We start from the raw sequence: 6,000 nt of genomic DNA, 5'->3' as shown, positions 1-6,000 counted from the left end.
GCAGTGTATGAGTGTTCCAATCTCTCCACATCCACGCCAACATTTGTTGTTTTGGGACTTTTTGATAAAAGCCATTCTCACTGCAGTTAAGTGATATCTCATTGTGGTTTTGATTTGCATTTCCCTGATGATTAGAGATGTTGAGCATTTTTCTTATGTTTGTTGACTATTAGTCTGTCTTCTTTTGAAGTTTCTGTTCATGTCTTTTGCCCACTTCTCAATGGGGTTGTTTGATTTTTTTCTTGCTGATTTGCTTTATAAATTCTAGTTATCAACCCTTTATAAGATGTATAGCATGCAAATATTTTCTCCCATTCTTTAGGTTGTCTATTTGCTCTAATGATTGTTTCTTTGGCTGTGCAGAAGCTTTGTAATTTAATCAGGTCCCATTTATTTATATTTGTTTTTGTGATTGTCCTTGAGGTCTTCTTCATAAATTTGTTGCCTAGACCAATGTCTATAAGAGTTTTCCAACATTTTCTTCTAGAATCCTTATGGTTTCATGTGTTAGGTTTAAGTCCTGTTATCCATTGTGAGTTGATTTTTGTGAGTGGCGAAAGGTGCAGATCTTGTTTCTGTCTTTTACATGTGGCTATCCAATTTTCCCAGCATCTTTTATTGAATAGGGATTCTTTTCCCCAGTGTATGATTTTGTCTGCTTTGTCAATGTGCAAGGATGGTTTATATCTGGGTTCTCTGATCTGATCCATTGGTCTATGTCTCTGTTCTTGTGCCAGTGCAATGGTGTTTTAGTTACTATAACCTTGTAGTATAGCTTGAAGTCTGGAAAATTGATGCTTCCCAATGTTTTGTTTTTGCTTAAGATTTCTTTGACTATACAGGGTCTTCTCTGGTTCCATATGAAGCACAGAAATACTTTCTCTAGATCCGCGAAAAATGATGTTGGTATTTTAATAGGGATTGCATTGGATCTGTAGATCACTTTTGGTAGTATAGACATTTTAACAATGTTGATTCTGCTGACCCATGAGCATGATATGTTTTTCCACTTGTTTACGTCCTCTGTTATTTCAATCATCAGTGTTTATAGTTCTCCCTGTAGAGGTCTTTCTCCTCCTTAGTTAAATATTGCTAGGCATTTTATTTTCTTTGTTGCTATTGTCAAATAATTCCATGAATTATATGATTCAATTAACATTTATGATAACTGATCTGAATTGACTAAAATAATATATCTAGAAATGGAGAGGATGCGAAGAAAACATAGGAAGAACATAAAAGAGGCTCGAGATATCTTTAGGGACAATGAATAAGTTAAAAGCATGAATACTATGGTTTAAATGTGTCTCCTCCAAAATTCAGTTGTTTCTATTGTGATAGTATTAAGAGGTGGATCCTTTAAGAGGTGATTAGGCCAGGAGAGCTTCTCCCTTATGAATGGGATTGGGTGCCCTTATAAATTGTCTCTTGCCCTCCGCCTTCTACCATGTGAGGACACAACAAAAAGACCTTCACTAGGTGGAAATGGCTTGATCTTGGACTTATTAATCTCTAGAACTTTGAAAAAGAAAAAGTTTCGTTTTGCTTTTATAAATTACCTAGTCTCAGGTATTTTGTTATAGCAGCACAACACAGAGTGAGACACTGAGTATTCATGACTATAGATATTGCATATTTGAATATATTTTTAGAATAAGAATCTATAAAAGATCCTAGGCATCACTTGACCCAACTTATTTGATACTATTGTACAGAGAGGGGAAGGGACTTACTAAAAATCATAGCAGCAAATATGAGCACAGGGAGGAAAGTAGGGTTAAATTTTAGGTCTTCTGACTCCCATTACAAGATATATCACCAAGATTTATCCTTTGAGAACCACTTACATATGATGATTCATGTAGGGAAACTGCTTGGGCCATATGTTATGTTAATAGATGATTAAAATTGGATCAACACCTGAGTCCAGGAGCCTGGTGCTGCAGTGAGCTATGTTCACTAGAATACTAGAACACCACTGCATTCCAGCTTGGATGACAAAGTGAGACTCTGTCTCAAAATACATAAGGTCAAAATTACTCAGCTGCCATTTTTCCACCGTCTTCTCTGTCAGTGTAATTATATCTACAGTAGACATACTAGAACATTTAAAAGAGAAAGTATAACCCAAGACAGATGATAAAACAGAAGAAAGTATGTAGTTCACTCAATAGTTTCAAGTCTTCTGATCAGATGATTCATATTCCTACTGAGAAAAATTATGAATTAGATCCTTCTTGGTGATCTTGGAAGACTCATGGAGAATGGGAGAGATACTCTAAAACAGGGGCTAGAAAATGTAGTCCTTAGTTTCAAAAACATAAGATAAATTTCCATAATGTATTAAATGTGACCTCGATGTAAAATTTAATCAAGGCTTTAGAACTGATTTTTTAAAAAGAAGTATTAATATTAATGAGAAGAAAAAGAATTGGTGATCACCAGTAATTAACATGCATGACAAACAGCTACTTTTGACACAATAATCTAATTACTTACTGAAAACTCCATGCTCATGTTTGCTAAAACAGAAGACCCAAAGTAAGTTACTGTGAATAACCTATTTTTGTATGTGGTATAGCTAGAAATATCTGTTATACTGGTGAAAGCAGCTTTCTTTTCCCCTAAGCAAAATATTTTGCATATTATGCACCCTTGGCACAAAGTTACATTAAGAAGTTCAATTAACAAAAAACAATATATAACAACATTGTTAGTAGCTGGCATATGCAGCTAGCCAGCTACACCTATCCAAACTGCCTAATTCATAGTCTTTTGGACATCCTTTGTCTCGCTCATAATGACCAAAGTTGTAGAAAATATTTTAGTTTGGGAACCACCACTTTTCAGTGTGTCTCTTGACACCTAAAATCTTGTCCCTCCCACCATTGTGGGCCTCAATTGATTGCTTTACTTCTTAATTTTGGAGTTTCTGGTGTATCTTCAAGCTATGTCCTGGTCACTCTCAATTACTTTCATATATCACACATCCTCTGATTACTTGACCCCTAATATTTTCCTCTTCTCTTTCCATGCAGAGACACACTTCTGTCTTCCCTTGGAGCTGTTCTTCTCAAATAAACTATATATATATCTCCACAAATTCTTTTTGTGTACTTATTGGCATGCTACAACCATGCTTCCAATTTACCTTTTCGTGTCTATTTACAGATGTGTTGCACTTCCTTCACAGGGTTAGTAGATAAGATGAATGCTGTATACATAGTGTATCTGGATTGAACAATTCAGGCATTTGACAATGTTTTATATATTTATGAAAAAATAGAAAGGTGCCAAAACAACTATATAGGCTCATGACTAATTTAATAACTATACCCAAAATGTTCTGCTTATTTGATTAAATCATAAGTTCCATGAGGAGATGAACTTCAGGTGTTTTGTTAATCAAATAAAAGTGGTCGAGAAATACTAAGCAAAAGGATAGAAGGTATCAAATTTAGGGAGAGCTTTAGTCCTTGGCCTGTTCAATATTTTTGTTGATGATTTGGATATACATGAAAAAAGCTGAAAAGGACCTACTTTTTTTAATGTGATAATGATTAATGGAAAAATCCTTAAGATACACAGGATAAAGCAGACCTGGCTTAAGAGTTTGACATGTGAAAAAAGACTTAGAGGACATAGTTGACAGTAAGCTTGGGTCAACAATACATAGTTACTAAAAAAGCTAATAAAATTTCAGTCTTCATTAATTAAAACATAGTATGCAAAGGAAGTTATAAAAATCCTAATTAAATTTGCTTTAAATAGCACCTGAAGTAATGTGTTCTGTTCTGAGAGGCAAATTTTAGTTTGATAATAAATAGAACTGTATAACCAACAGACTTCCTTGCTTGAGAGGCAGTAAGTTTCTCAACACTAGAAATATTAAAACAGAGAATTGAAATATACTTGAAAAGACATCATACAGGAAACTCATCTTGAATATGAGACGATTGTGAAAAAAATAAAAATGAAATCTTGGAGCTGAATTGGTGTGTTGTCTTTCTCATACTTGTTCCCACAAATTGACTACAGGTATGCAATAAGATATTGATCCCTTCAGTCCCTATGGTGACTAGACATGGCTTTGGGCAGCTGGAACCTTTAAGCCTGTTCCCTTTGGCTGCAAGCAGCCTTACCTGTATGTCCCAGTGAAATATATCATACAAATAGAATGTTTTGTGTTATTATGTGAAAAAGATTGGGAACTACTATTCAAAATGAACTCTTGGCTCCTTTTAACTATGATAAGTGCATTGTCCAAGTTAATGTCAGAGTTGTCACTAGAAATTAGTCTAGGGTTCTTTCTAAATTATAGCTCCTATAATAGAGAGCAAAACATCTATAGAATCTGGAATCAAAGCAAAATAAAGATAGCTTCTGTGGAATTTGATTCAGAGAAAGATAGTAAAGAAGACAAATGGGTAGGCTACAGTTCTAAAAGATCTGGTACAAGAAAGTGAAATCCTATCCTTTATGCATTGATAGTGGAATTGACAAAGATGGCTGCCCTCTATTAAGTGTATCCTGAATCAGTGCTTATCTCCAGATAATTAGTCTCTCAAATTCTAAGGCCTTCTGAAAAAGAGTATAAATACATATGAATGGTAAAAGACTAAATAGAAAAACTCCAAGCAGGAGCTGCCCAAATAAGGAAGATGTGGGTGCAATGCTATAGAAGGAGGGCTTATAAAGCTTGGGACAGTCTGAAGGCATTGAAGATTTGAGAGTCAGTAGTCAGGGAGGTTGGAAGGGCACCAAAGAAACCTTGGCTGATTTAATACTTTGGCAGCATTTCTGACAAACTTCAGCCAGAAACTTCTTCTACTGCAATGTCCCTTTTGGATAATATCAGGTAAAATTTACTAAAACCAACCCCCAAATGATTTTCACAGGAGCAATTCCAGAAGCCTTTCAAATCTACTTTAATCTGATGAACAAATAAGAAAACAGTATTATATATGTATAGTGGTTTTAAAGTATATTATGTTCATTATCATATGTTGCTCTCATGACAAAAGGTCCTTATAGGCAGAATCTGTCTTTAGCTTTTGTATTTGTATCCTGTTGCCTAACAGAGCACAGCATTAATAGTTTGATAGATAGATGATAGATAGATAGATAGATAGATAGATAGATAGATAGATAGATAGATAGATAGATAATGAAGACACTATGGATATCTGCTCAAAAGAAATGTTTGACTCAAATAGTTGGATAATTGTTAGGGCTTTGAATGACACTCATAGCATAGCAGAAAATGATTTTTTTCCTAGCCCTTGGCAGGTCCTTTCTGCTTCCTCACCAGGCCCAAATACCAACTCTCAAGATATCCCTATCCTCTAGAACTGGGAGAAGCAATAACCTTCCTACAGAATAAAACTGGCTGTGTGCCTCAGGGATCAGAATGACTCAGGGGAGAGAGAGAGTGATTAACAAAAACTTTATCAGGCTCAAAGATTACTGTTTAAATCATAAGTTTAGAATAAGTAACTCTTTTAATTTTCCCAACCTAACCCATCTTTCCTTTATCTTTCCTAGTTCTACGGTCTCAGCCTCCAGTTTCCTTAAAATTGAGTAAATGCTGAGGACTCTTTACCTATAACTTCTGAATGGTTATACTTTTAACTTGGAAGTAATTATACATTTTAAAATATAAATGTGGTATATAGTATTATAATTCTGATTGGTAACCTTGCATGCTTTAGGACTTTATTTGCATCGTATTATCAGTTTGGGTGAAGAAAATATTTATGGATGAATTTCATTATTATTGCAGAATTTTATATCCTCTGTGGTGAATTGGGTATAGTTATCATGAAGTGTAAAGCTGAGCATGCAGCCATGAAGTGTCTAATTAATTTAGAATGAAAATCTACACATTTGCTTTCATACTGCAACAAAACTTATTGAGGAATGTCTAGATATCATCACTGTAGATTTAGGCATTTTCTGTGGATTTTTATTTAGAAAAATGTTTGTAATGCTAAACATGTC

Source organism: Microcebus murinus, unplaced genomic scaffold, assembly GCF_040939455.1.
Source record: "Microcebus murinus isolate Inina unplaced genomic scaffold, M.murinus_Inina_mat1.0 scaf001_hap2_Mmur4.0, whole genome shotgun sequence".
In the NCBI taxonomy this organism is placed as follows: Eukaryota; Metazoa; Chordata; class Mammalia; order Primates; family Cheirogaleidae; genus Microcebus; species Microcebus murinus.
Note: the sequence above shows the minus strand (reverse complement) of the source record.